The sequence below is a fragment of the Herpailurus yagouaroundi genome, unplaced genomic scaffold (genome assembly GCF_014898765.1).
Source record: "Herpailurus yagouaroundi ecotype Mexico unplaced genomic scaffold, PumYag 206, whole genome shotgun sequence".
Taxonomy (NCBI): domain Eukaryota; kingdom Metazoa; phylum Chordata; class Mammalia; order Carnivora; family Felidae; genus Herpailurus; species Herpailurus yagouaroundi.
Window position 1 is genome coordinate 762335 of NW_024412437.1, and position 14463 is coordinate 776797.

A 14463-nucleotide genomic window follows, 5' to 3' on the forward strand; every position below is an offset into this window, starting at 1 on the left:
GGAGACACAGAATCGGAAACAGGCTCCAGGCTCTGAGCCATCAGCCCAGAGCCCGACGCGGGGCTCGAACTCATGGACCGCGAGATCGTGACCTGGCTGAAGTCGGACGCTTAACCGACTGCGCCACCCAGGCGCCCCTAAAGTGATTATATTTTTTAAAAGTTATGTATACATCTGTATCATTTAGTGAATTTCATAAATTCACATTCATTTAATGAATTAAGTAAAGTGAGAGGAAGGAGATTTGATATGTATGTCTTGTAGCTCAATATGCTCTTTTGTGTTCTATTTATCAATAAAAAAAAAATCCTGAAAGAGCCACCTGCAGGCTTAATGATCCTTTTAAAATGTTGAGAATATAATTTAGAAGTAGCATCCCACATTTGGGAAATTTTTTCAGGGATTAGGTAGTAAAGTCAACATATCAAGTAAAAACTGTGTATAATGAAAATTATCCTCAGAAGTCCTTTAAATATCATTCATGCATTCATTAAGTAAATACTGCTTTTCATATGTCTAACCTGCCAGCTTATCTTACTCTCCTTTTGACCACCAGATGAATAGTTGTCTTATGTGTAGAGGCCACATTATATGATATTTAGGAATGCATTACTTTCTCTTCTCTTAGTCACAATTTTACTGTTGCAAATTGAAGTTATAATCTGGAACATTAGCAATTCCTAGTAAAGGAAAAACTCCACATTAGAAATCTGGCCAAAACTTGAATTGCTGTAACAAGAAGGATGGATACGTTCTTACTTCTGTGAAAATAGTAATTTCGTGTATTCACCTCTTCATAAGTATTACCCTACCTTTAAACACTGTGAAGTTTAATTCTGATGATTACTTCTTAGAGAAAGCTTATACAGGGGGAAGATTGGAGAAAGAATAAAAATAAAAACAATAGAAAATTCTGTAAGTTTTAGAATGGTTTACCTAAATTCAGCACAAGGGAGTTAAAAATTAGTAGCCAATGAAATAGCTTAGCCCCTTAAATCTCTCTCTACTTGTACCATCAATTAAGCCCATTTTTACAAAAACAGAACCTATGTAGTTTGTCTTTTAAAGTACCTCAACTATATCCTCTTCCTGATTAGCTAATACAGAGCATTAGCAACATTAAAATGAATGTCAGTGGAAAAATGATTATTTGTCAAAGTTTGCATTTTTTAAACATAATTATTCTGGAATCCATCTAATGCATGGATCGGCTCAACTTGATTTGGGACAGATGTGAACCTGCCCTCTTTTTCCTAAAGGTATTGAGTTCTTGGTATTCTGAAAGTAACAACTAAAGAGAATTTCCCTCAAAAGTAACCATTGTGCCAAGACAATATTTGATTTTAAAACTTTACTAGAGACAAGAGGTTAGACAGAACTGAGGTATGCTCTCTGTGGAATTTTCAAATCTAACATAAATGCTTACTTTTAGGTTTGACCTATAGTTTTCTAGTTAGGTGAGTTGAAAGTAATTAAAAGTCATTTGAAACAAGTTTCTCACTTTGCATGTTCTTTAGTATTGTCATTCTATAGAAATTACTTATACTACTTTATCTCCAACTTATGATTTTCTTACGACAATTATTATTAGTCATGTAGGGACGGTGGAAATACTTTTACATGATTATCTTAAATAATCCTTTAACATTAGTCCACAGCATTTCTGTTTACTATTTAGTATCTCTGTAATTCTATTTATTTTTATTTTTTGTTTTTTAAATTTTAGAGCGCAAGTGGGGTAGAGGGGCAGAGGAAGAGAGAGAGAGAATCTTAAGCAGTCTCCATGCTCAACATGGAGCCTGATGTAGGGCTCAATCCCTTGATCCCGGGATCATGACCTGAGCCAAAATCAAGAGTCAGATGCTCAACCAACTGTAAAGTAGGTACCCCATGTTTACTGTAATTTTAAAATGAAATGACTCCTTGCAACAAATATGTGCAGTGTGGTGAGACCAAATATTCAATCAAACATGAAAACTAGCCAGAAATATATTTACTCTTTCTGGCCATTTTCTGCCTATTGAGTTCTGTAGAAATCTGTTTTCTATTTTATCTTCACTGTTTTGCTTAATTAGGTATTTTTAAATAAGATAACAGATTTTTAGAATTTCAAGGCTTTACATTACATTATTTTATTTCTACCATTGCTTTAGAAAGAAGTAGAAAATACGTTATTACTCAAATTGTACTGCTGATGAGTTTGAGGATTGGAATTAAGGACTTACCAAGCAACTAAGCATTATTACAACTACAATCAGAACACTAGTCAAGTGTGTGTCCTTTCTATTAAACTGTAGTCCTTTTCATTTACATTTCACTGAGGTTATCATCATTTATGAAGATGAGCACATCATAAATCTATAACTAACAAATATATAATTATACCAGAATTATTATTACAGTGGCAATACTGCCCACATAAGAGAACAATGTAATAAGTGATTTACCTAATTGTTTTGCTTTATTTTGTATCTGAACATTTCATTATATATGCAGTGCTAGGAGAGAAGCATATATCACTATGATACAGAACACTTGCATGTAGAATTCCCCTATCTAAATAGATGGATAGCACCAGTGGCTCATGTTCCAGAAGCCTACTGAAAGTTGGCTCAGAGCCATCTAGAGTACTGCAGAGGGAGTACCATTGCCACTGCTCAATTCATGCACTGACACTGTCCCTAGTTCTCTCTTCTCCTGTGTTTCTTTTTTGACACTGTCCTGCTGTCCACTGGAAGGGCAGGAACTCTTCTGGATTCCTGGAAGGCAAGGAAAAACTGATGAGAAAGGTTCTCCAGGCCTAGTAGGGGAAGGCCTTCAGAAGCATAGAATGGAACAGTAACCCTGTCTCTCCAGTGATTGACACAAGGAATTTCCTTGATCATAAGTAAAGGCTATGGGCAGTTTCAGGGAAGTTAGTGTCTTTTGAATCTTTATGCTTCTAGAAGGAATACAGGAGGTGGTTTGCCTGTCTTTGAAAATGATACCGTTGCTACTATATCAGTCAGTTGATGGTTCTCTAGTTTTGGTGTATCTGAAACTTACCCTCTGAATGAAAGACATTTAATCAGTTTTTTAATATCTCTGTTTAAAAATAAATTTTCTGCTATCACATTCTTGACAGTTCTTTACTTATCACTGTCTTAATTTTTCCATTTAACCCAATAAATTATGAAGCTACCACAGGCACATATTAGCTTGCTAAAGTGTTATTAATCTTTTTCGTTACCTCAGGATGTGGTTGTTTTGTTAGTGTCTACTTAGTTACTGTATTTTGTAATATTTATTCACACAGCTGATTTAGGAATTCAGAACAGTGAAGTCTGAGGAGGAATCTGAGGAGGAGGAGTTTATAGCTTTAAGGCACGAGGAGCTTACAGCTTTTTAATATAAATTGTTCCCAGAATCCATGTCACAGCTCCTTATATGGTGCTGCTTTTTTCTTCTCGGTTGCTATGACAACAGCAGCACTGCACCATTCATCAGCTCTGGACCTGGGCTGCATTGCTAGCCCTCCGTGTTACTCCTGAATGTTAAGAACATCCGTGAATCATTCACTATGTTAATGCTGCGCCATTAGAAACCTAAGAACCAGTCCTTCCAGCAGTTTGCTCTACCAGGAGGGTAAACTAAACTGCGCCACAGAGGAAAAATTACATAAAAGCATTTCTTTTTCTCCTAAGGGAATCATACAGTCTGTCTCTGCTGCAGTATTCTGAAAGGATAAGCTTCTGTCAGGCGATCTAATGAAAAGAACTCATCTGTAATCTTTCTTGAAATCATTAGCTGTTCAAAACAAGTATCACATTGCATCTCTGGATATAAAAAGAAGCAGGTGATGTTGTTAGGGGTTCTAAGCTCCTTTGGGAGCATCACTTGTGCTTTGGGACCATAATCAACATCTGCTGTAAGAAGTATCACCTGTAACGCGCAGTAAGTTCTGGGCAGTGTGAAGAACTGGCTGGGGAAGATTAAAGTGTGGATCATCACTGATATGTCAGATCTGATAACAGCATGACCAGTGAGTAAGAAGAAGCCTTTCAGGTTTGCAGGAGAAAAAGCTATATAGTATTGACTAATGAGGAAGAAAAACTAAAGCCTGTGAGTATGATGAGTAGAGTATTTGTGTGTTACATGGATTTCTGAGCTGTAAGGCCTACTTTGAGCTTTGTAGGAAAAGAAACGCAACCTAAGAGAATTTGACACTTAGTTTATAGGAAGCCATTAAGAAATGTCATTAGGCACATTTATTTAATTTTTAATTGTGTGTTCTTTTATTCTGTGTGTGTATGAATCTGTTAAAATAGTTTTCATATTTTAAAAATAATATTTCATTGTGAAGAAAGATGCTGATTTTTTAATGTAAATGTGATGGTCAAGTTGCTTTTTTTTTGTTAGATTGTGATTCTAGCATAGATTTCTACTTCTTATTGCAATATACTTATAAGTAAAATACATTTTTAAAACGTGACAGTATGGGAACCTAGAATTGTTTAAGCCTGCTTATTTCATTATCAGAATGCTTACGAATGGATGTTCTTGTACAGTGTAAGGATTTTTTTTAAACTTGACATTATTGCTGTTATTTTATTTATAGTGTCTGTTTTTCCAATTGAGAAAGGTAAATTATTTATCATTCTTGTATTTTTAGACCAGTTAGTAATTATCAATTTAAGGCAAATTGAATTTTTAGATTGAATTTTCTCACAAGACTCTTGTTTTCTGGCTCTTAATTATTTTCTCTTTTTAGTTCTTCAGCTAGCCATGGTAACTTAGAAATGTACTAAAAGTAGGAACTTTGGTTTTTCAAAATTAGAATATTTAGACTGATCTTCAGCCACTTCACAAAAGAAAAAGGCATTTCATCTGGGCTTATACTTTTAGTTAGTTATCTTCCTTAATTGATCTTCTTAAATGCATGTTGTTCAGAGAAGATATATTTTAGGGACATAACTGGGTTCCTTTAATTTGCACAATGCGAGGGTGGGGGGAAATTTTGTTTCTTTGTTGTTACTACATTTTAATTATAATCCTTCTTCCATTTTTGAGATTTTTGCCTATAGGTCTATACATATGACTTTGCCCAGCACTTAAGAAATAGGGAGAATTAATATATTAAAGAATAATGAAGGTACTAATCATTTACATGTACTGTCATATCTGTCTTTAATAAAAGGGTTTTACTTTTATTTTAAAGCATATATTTAATAGATTAAGTAAATTGAATATTCACATTTTACCCATTGTCGTGTAAGAAGATAGGAATTTTAAATTTTGTGTATAGTTAGTAACTGTGTATGTTGCAAGCTGACACTCTTTTATGACTAGTTTATCCCACAAACATATATATACAAATGATTTTGTGTCCCATTATCTCTGAAACCATAATTCTTATTAATCGTAACAACGACTAATTTGGGCACTTTTTAATAAGGATAGTATTTTAATATTTATTTATTGTAAGGTAATCTTCCTTAGCATATCCTGTGATTTTTTTTTTCTGTTTGGGGCCTTGCCCGGTGGATATATTCCTGAAAGATTGCATATAAACATGTTTGTTTGTTTATAAATTGTCTAAATTAAAATCTGCCCACGAAGCTCCCTATTTTGAGAGATTCTGCAGTAGGTTAATTTGGTGAACCTGTATTATCGTATACTAAGTTTTCTTAAGTGAGAGCCATCTGGTTTTTTTCAGTATATAAAGATTCAAATTACAGATTTAACTAGCAGCATTCTATGAAAAAAATTAAGCCTCATGCTATGTAATTTATAGTTTAACCCCTCATTTTAAAAGTCTTTGGTTTACTTTTTGAAATCCTTTAAGGTCTTTTCAGTATTATTCATATAACAGATAACTGGCTAAAGTCTTAATTGGTAGTAGATACTGCTTTTATTTGGGAGGAAATGTGCTAGGAAATAATGTATAAAGCTTACAAGAGGCTTAAGAGTCCTTCCTAGTTGCCATTAACTAAAACTTACACATGTCATTCTAATAACACTTGTGAATATCTAGAAATTCATTAGTACCACAAATAATGTTTTACAAGGAAATAGGTGCTTCATTTATGTCAGGATCTACATTAAAACTTAAAATCTCACGTTGGTGATAAATTATTTTAAAAGAATGATTCCTAGTTATTTTTTTCTCATGGGAATCAGTCATAATATTTCCATGATAAGTTGTGTCTTCTTTATCACTCTAACATTATATGTATAGTAAAACATTTTAACCATTTGTAAGTGTTGCAGCTTAGGACATGTCAACCTCTCTGAAGCTTCCCTTTTATAAATTTAATGAAATAATGCCTTTTCGCAATGTCATTATAGGCAGTAAGAAAGACAATATATGTAAAGGATTTAGTATAGGACTTAGCACAAAGGAAACATTTTCTGAGTAATGCTCTTCTCTACCCGTCTTCTCCACTGACCTACTTCAGTGGTTCTTGGACTTTTCCTTGGGAGTACCTTTAGGACAGAGGAATTTGAATGCATACCAGAGGTGTGTGGGATGTAGCCTAAAGGAGCTTCCAAAAGCAAATGTGGAAATTTCCTGCTAGTCTCATATTTTTCTTTTAAAATAGTCTACATTCTACATTTTTTACACTTGATCTTAGCCAAAAGGCCGAGAAGCGATACATTCTACATTTTTTTATCATAAAACATGTTTTCCAAAAAAAAAAATCTTTGAGTAAAATTCCTTCTTCAGGAAAATATGTCTTATTTTCTCCTATTAACATGCATACCCCAGCATATTGCTACCTATCTCTATGAATTTCTAAATGTAAGACATACCACTTAGATCTCTTGGTCTGGATATCATTTTTAGGAAATGAAGATCCTGACATGAGAGGCATGTATTTCCCTGAAGAAATAGATTGAGAATCAATAGGTAGGGATGAAAAATGAATCTGGTTAAAGCTGAAAACTTACTCAGTTCAAAAGAGTGAGTAGTGAGATGGAGCTGGTCAAGCTATAGTGAGATGAGAAAGGAGTACCTTCAAGTAAGAAATAAAGAAAAATGATAATGGAGAAACTAATAGTTTATCATTTTTAAAGCTATGAGAAGTCCTGCAATAAAGGAACCTATTTAACTGTTTAATCTAGCACCTCTAAAACTTAATTTGCCAACAGACCCCTTTTTTCTTATACAACTCCCACAAAATCATGACAAGTATTCCAAGGAGCACACTTAGGGACATAAATGACTAAAGGAAGTTATGTCATTTAGAAGGAAAGAAGAGTGGGTGACTGTACCGAACAAAGCTTGGCAGCAATCGTTTTGGCACTGCAGAAGATTATGGAAAAGCTACATTTTAACTCAAATACCCCCACCCAAAGTCTGCTTTAATATTTTAAAGAATCATATTTTTTTTAAAGGGAGGAAAGATTATCATGTGGATTAGAAAGTGGAGTGATAAAGTGACTTGAGTAAAACTTGAAGCAAGATTATACAGGACACATTCAACTGGTAAATAACATTAGTTTGTCTGGAACAGAGGTTTCACAGAGGATGCTGTGGAAGAGAATACCAGGACTGGATTGGGGAGGTTTTTGGGGCAATGGTAAGCTAAGATGGTAGCCATGGAAAAGGTATATGGAGAGGAAGGTTTTAAGGAATAAGAAAATTGGTGACTGGCCAGTTACAGGATCCAGGAATATGGAAGATCTGTCAAAGATGATGCCAAGACTTTAAGAATGAGACTTGATGTTCTCATTAATAGGAACAGAGAGATTAAGGCAACTGGTTTTGAGGCACCGTGAGTGAGTTTGAGGTGGTAACAAGATATCAGAGTAGAAATGTGGTTGCAACACTTGAAAAAGAAGTAAGATTTTAAGGTATAAATGTGTAAGTTATACTTTAAGAGTAGGTAAAAATTTCTTGAAAATGAGAGAACACATAAACAGAACAGGTGGGAAATGAGTACTTCATGAGCATTTAACAGGCATTTCACTTTAATTCACTTGATTTTTTCAGTAGCAGTATAAATTTTTATGGCTCTGATCTTAGAGATGAAGAAAGCAAGACCTAATCAGGTTAACCAGTAAGCAATTTAAGCATAAGAGATCAGGATTCCAACTTAGGTCTTTCTCTAACTTCTGTACCTCCTCTCAGGGGTGAAGAAGAAAATCTTAAGGAATATCCACTTAAGGGAGTGAAAGGGGAAAACCCATGTCAAAAGAAGGATGAGATGAGTTAAGGGAGAGTCTGAAAGATACTGGGAGAACCAAGGTGGTAAAACTGTTATGGAAGCCGAAGTTTGCAGGGGTTTTAGAGAATACTTAATCACCATTTTCATTCGCTTAGAAGTCAGGAATATGAATTCATACGGGACGATGAATCTATTGTTGTTAAGTGATTGTGCTTTTGGTTTTCCGGAACCTTAGTCCAGTCTCTTAGCTGCAGTGATCTACATTAGGCAAACAGTATTCTATTTCTTTAAAGAGGAGAAAGGGAGAGAGGCCACCTAAAGCAGGTGAGAGTAGAGAGGGGAGAAGGAAGCACCTAGCGAGTTATCCACAGCCAAGTACACTTCTTGGAGTTCAGTTGGTTTTTTGTGTCTGTAATATATAGTTAGAAATAGGACTCTTCAAGACGTTTGAAGATAAAATAAGTTTCTCTTCATTTAACATCATCCCAATAAATTTCCCATTTTTATTTTAACATAATTTAAGTTATCCCTAAAGCAAGATGACTATCTTACACATTAATTCCTGCAATATGATGTAGTAGTTCATATTCTACCACCTACTAGCTTTGTGATATTGGGTATGTTCTGTAACCTCTCTGTGTTTCAGTTTCTTCATCTGTGAAATAAGTAGAACAGTTCCCGCAGAGTTTGTCAGGATTTGATGTGTTTTTATGGGCAAATTGCTTTCACAACAGCATTGTGAAAACTTACATAGGGTTCATGGTAAGTTACTGAATAATAATAATAATTGATGACCGTGTCACTTACTGGCTATTGCAACACCCTGTTTATTTCTTCCTGTACCTATCTTTACTTTTCCTGTTTTTCCTTTGGTGATAAGGGAAAGTGTTTTTACTTTTTCTTGTTAGGTTAAGTTATTAAAGTGAGCAGAGAGTAATTAAAGCTCTGATCAGAATGTTTAAAGCATGCCTAGATTTAGAAAACATCTTGCAGTCAATAGTGGTGGGTACTAGTGTGGACTTTTCTCTGGAACACTGTTACAGTAATCATTAATGTTCCAAGTATTTCAGTGTGAATTTGTGTTACTTCCAGTAGAAATTGGTTTCACAGCCGAACTAAAACAATCCATAAGTGTATAATTTCCTTTACCTTGTTTAAAAGAATCCCCTTCCCTGACAATATGAATAAACAAGTATATTGTCATAATTATATAACGAGAAGCTTAGAATTACGGTAAAATTATACATTCGGTGCCGAGTGGGCTTTTCATGTTAGCATTTGTTACAAATATAAATTTTTAATTATTTAGCAGTGTTGGTTAGCATAAATGGCTGTATAACATAGTGTGTGGACTCTGTAACTAGACTACCTGGATTTGAATCCTGAATGACACTTACTAGTTCTGTGCCCTTGGGCAAGTAATTTAACCTCTCTGTGCCTCAGCTTCCTCATCTGTAAAAAAACAGGTAATAATAGTATCTACTTCATACAGTTGTTGTGAGGATTAAATGAGTAAAATACTTTGAATGGTTTCAGATCATAATTGTCCAGTTGTTGTTAACTTTTATTGTGATTTAGTATGTGTGTGATGTAGGTCTTGTCTCCTTACAAGGCAGAAACCATATTTATCCTGTTTATTATTATATTACCAGTTGTTAGCACAGTGCCTGGAACATAGTAGATGTTCAGTAAACATTTGTTGAATAAATCAGTGGAACATTCTGAGCTTACCTAGGACTTCAGTAATACTAGCTTGAATTCAGCTAAGCTGGCCAAAGCAGATAACCTGTGTATAATATTAAATATTTTGTTCACTAAGATTTTATTGAAGTGAAGTCTTGAAAATGCCTGACTCACCATTTTATTTATTGATCAGACTTATTAAAGACTTTTAAACTGAGGCTAGAATTAAGTATGCAAATCAGGCTCCTTCTCCCCTCTCTGAGGCTCAAGAATCTCTGAAAATATTATAGTGCCTAGAAGAGGAAGAAATAGCTTTATGCCAATTTTGACTTGGTTTAAGAATTTCTTACTGAAAAGTTGCTCTGATGTATGAGGTCAGCCTACCTAAGCTCAAGGCTAGGGGCATACTGTGGTTCTAAGTCTCTCATTTTTAAGTACCAGAAAAGGTCAGATTTAGTTTGGCAAAACTGAGATTAAAAATTACCATTATTTTATTGTACCCACACCTAGGTTTTCTCTATTGTGTTGGGTAATTCTTTTTATTGTACCCAAATGTCTAGTGTTTTCTACTCTTCCTCTTTCTGGGGATAAGTCATTGCCTAAAGGAACAGTTTTTGTAGCTATTTTAATATCTAGACTATTTAGCTTAGATTATTTTTTTTTATATTTTTTTTCAACGTTTATTTATTTTTGGGACAGAGAGAGACAAAGCATGAACGGGGAGGGGCAGAGAGAGAGGGAGACACAGAATCGGAAACAGGCTCCAGGCTCTGAGCCATCAGCCCAGAGCCTGACGCGGGGCTCAAACTCCCGGACCACGCGATCGTGACCTGGCTGAAGTCGGACGCTTAACCGACTGCGCCACCCAGGCGCCCCAGATTATTTTATTTTTTAATGTTTATTTATTTTTAGAGAGAGAGAGACAGAGCATGAACAGGGGAGGGGCAGAGAGAGAGGGAGACATCGAATCTGAAGCAAGCTCCAGGCTACCAGCTATCAGCACAGAGCCTGACGCAGGGCTGAACTCACAAACCATGAGATCATGACCTGAGCCATAGTTAGACACTTAACCGACTGAACCATTCATGTGCCCCCAGCTTAGATTATTTAAATTATGAACTACCTCTTCTACTTCTAACTTAATTTTGATTTTATTCTAATTTTAATTATATAGTTTTTCCCAAGTTATGCCTTGGGTTTTGAAAAGACTTTTTTTTTTTTTTTTTTTGGTCAATGTTAATCTATCTGAAGTAGTTTTGTTTTATATTTTTAGTATTGCTTTTGACATTTTAATTCTCCAATAGTTTATTGTTAAGAATGTAGTCAATAAAGTACCAGATATTATATGGAGATGTTGAATCACTAAGTTGTACATGTGACGCTAATATCGCACTGTGTCTTGACTGGTATTTAAATAAAAACTTTAAAAAATTGTAGTCAGAACATCAGATAACTCCCTTTTATAGAAATCTCTTCATGCTTTAATGTGGTACCCCATCACTGTTTAGGTCATCACTGTTTTTTTAATTATGGACACTGGCTCTTATCAGTTACCATAGTGGATTGGCAGGATTTTATACTCTGTGTTTTATTTGCAGATATAAATCTTGATAATTGGCGCTTTGCAGGCATCTTGATGTCTGAAGATATTCAGTTAGACTTCTGAGTCCAATCTTACGTTATCTGCGTTCTGCATGTAACTGCCCTAGGCAGGATGGCTTAGCTCTACTAGTAACAGTAGAAGCTTTCTTAACTGACCTTCCCTTAACTACTTGCAGGATTAATTAATGTTCTCCATTCCCCTTTAGACACCTACTGACTGTTGTTAGGATGAGGTGGATATTACAGGCAGTTGGCCACCTTCTTACTTACCCAGTTACTTCTGTTACCTTATGGTGTCATGTGCTTACGTAAAGGCAGTTAAATTAATGATATTATAACTAAATTTTTATATATTAGCTAATGAAATATGAATGCAACAAAGAGGGCGTTTATAACGGTAACGTTTTCGGAAAACTATGTTAAAAATTTTGGAAAAAATCAATTAAAATGTCAACAAAGGTAATTCAATTTTAAAAAATGCTGTAATGAATTAGGATAAAAACACTGAGGGGGATAAGATTGATGGTTTTTAAGGGTACAAACTTGTGATGAATAGTAAATAAGCCATAGAAATCTAATTACAATATAATGAATATCAACAATGATTTATAATTATATGTGATAAATATTGCTGTATCAGCATTTTATTATATAGAAATATATCAAAGCAACATGCTATATACTTCAAATTCATACAGTGTTACATGCCAAATTTATTCAATTAAAAACATTTTTTTTTTTAATTTTTTTTTTCAGCGTTTATTTATTTTGGGGACAGAGAGAGACAGAGCATGAACGGGGGAGGGGCAGAGAGAGAGGGAGACACAGAATCGGAAACAGGCTCCAGGCTCTGAGCCATCAGCCCAGAGCCTGACGCGGGGCTCGAACTCACGGACCGCGAGATCGTGACCTGGCTGAAGTCGGACGCTTAACCGACTGCGCCACCCAGGCGCCCCTCAATTAAAAACATTTAAAAAATCTGTCTATACTTAGGTTGTCTAAATTTGTTTTATTTTAAAGACGGGTGTCTAGGTGGCTCCGTTGGTTGGGCGTCTGACTTCAGCTCAGGTCACGATCTTGCGGTTTGTGGGTTCGAGCCCCGCATCGGTCTCTGTGCTGACAGCTCGGAGCCTGGAGCCTGCTTCGGCTCCAGGGAGTCTCCTTCTCTCTCTGCTCCTACCCCGCTCAAGTTTTGTCTCTGTCTCTCTCAAAAATAAACAAACATTAAAAAAAAATTTTTTTTAAAGAAAATGAATAGACTCTACATTTTACAATAGTTTATCCAGAAAGACAAATTGGAATTCATATTCAAACAGAAAGGCCTTGGCTTTATATCAGAAGTTTGGTGAATAAATGTACATTTGTACATTTGTATTTTAAGTTAAAGAGTTTCATACATATATCATTTTTTGTCTTTCCCCACTTCTTCCGAAAGGTCTTTAAACTGATCACCTGCTAACTAGTTGCTATCAGTATAGGATAGGAAGACTTCTAGTGTATATTACCATCATGTTTTTTCCATAGTCCTTTTTTGAGAAGAGAATCCATAGGAATCATAGAATTTGAGAGAATCCATAGATTAGTATGGAATAGTAGGCCTGGCTTAATCTGTATAGAACTTAGGTCCAAATTTAATTGTGAATGGGGATTTGTGTTTAGTAACATGTCACCCCTATCCATTGAGCCTAAATGCCCTCTATCAAACTAGACAGTCGTGTAAAAAGAGTACTCTGTTCCTTGGGGTCGAGGTGCATACCTAAGGTAGTTTACAGAAGTGGTTAAATTCCTGGACCTTGTAGTAAGACATATAAAGTTCATTTTCGAGCATTACCACTCATCGGCTGTGGGACTTTTTACAAGTTATTCCTACTCTTCCAGTTTCCATTTCATTGTTCATAAAATGTGCATAATAAGAGTTACTGCCTCATAAGAAAGTTATGAGGATAAGCACACAATGTATGTCAAGTGCTTAGCATTGTGTGGCCTATAGTGAGCATGGAATATTACCTACGCTATGCCATTAGTATATGCTCACAGACCTACAAACTTTTAAGTGATCTTTATTACTAATAATGTGAGTAATTTTGAAAACTCTTATAAAACTGTGATAGAGCTACTAAACCTGAGGTAGACCTATGTACAGAAACACATAACAACTAAGAACAAGAGAGTTAGCTTTGTATCTGCCTGTTGTCATTAGTGCAGTTAAATCGAAAAAATATAGTCACCACCTTCTATTTCCCTTATAGTAATACTGTTATATGTCTACACAGTTATAAAATAGGAAATACAATTAGGAAAGCTATTTATATTTCTCCTTCAATATTTAGGTTGTTTGTTTCATCTTTTTTTTAAGTTTATTTATTTATTTTGAGAGAGAGAGAGAGCAGGGGAGGGGCAGAGAGAGAAAGAGAGAGAATCCCAAGCAGGCTCCGTGCTGTCAGCATAGAGCCCAGTGAGGAGCTCCATCTCATAAAATGTGATATCATGACCTGAGCCGAAATCAAGATTCAGATGCTTAACCAGCTGAACTACCCAGGTGCCCCAGTTGTTTCTTTCATCTTAACCATTTTATTTTTCTTATTTAGGTAGCACCATAAAAAGATTTATTATCTTTTGTTTGCTGTTTTTTAATTCCTGTCTTAAAAGGAGTCAGTATTGACAATTACTTTATAAATCTATTAATTCACTGTTTACATTTCAGGGGACATGGCCTGACCTAATTTATAATTTGAATCTATATAATAATAAAATGTTTTATTGTGGATATTATTCCCAAGCAATTCTACATATATTTATAAAGAGCAAAATATTTTTTTTCTTGCCATGAGGCTTCCCTGAGAATTTGAAGCTCTGATTTAGTACATTTGAAATTGTATTAAAACTCCAAATTTAGAACTACTTGTTGTAATATATATACCTCCCTGCAGCCTACACTGAACTCCACTACTACAAACTCCACTAAAATCTATGAATAATTAATAATCAGTTTCTTTTTTAGAAATCTAAAAACAAAACAGATTAACTT

The 14463-nt window shown here is 35.0% G+C and overlaps 1 protein-coding gene and 1 pseudogene across 9 annotated transcripts in view; one reads left to right on the top strand and one right to left on the bottom strand.

The window, feature by feature from the left end:
• TANC2 (tetratricopeptide repeat, ankyrin repeat and coiled-coil containing 2) overlaps nt 1-14463 on the top strand; it is a 371370-nt gene that overhangs the window by 158833 nt on the left and 198074 nt on the right. Inside the window, exon 1 of one of the 9 annotated variants that reach the window (XM_040452042.1) lies at nt 2959-4101. The exons of the other annotated variants lie outside the window; for them this stretch is intronic. The gene's annotated coding sequence lies outside the window, so the exon portion shown is untranslated. Of the gene's footprint in view, nt 1-2958; nt 4102-14463 lie in introns of those variants that run through there. 9 annotated transcript variants of the gene reach the window in all.
• On the bottom strand, nt 6457-6634 carry LOC121015401 (uncharacterized; annotated as a pseudogene).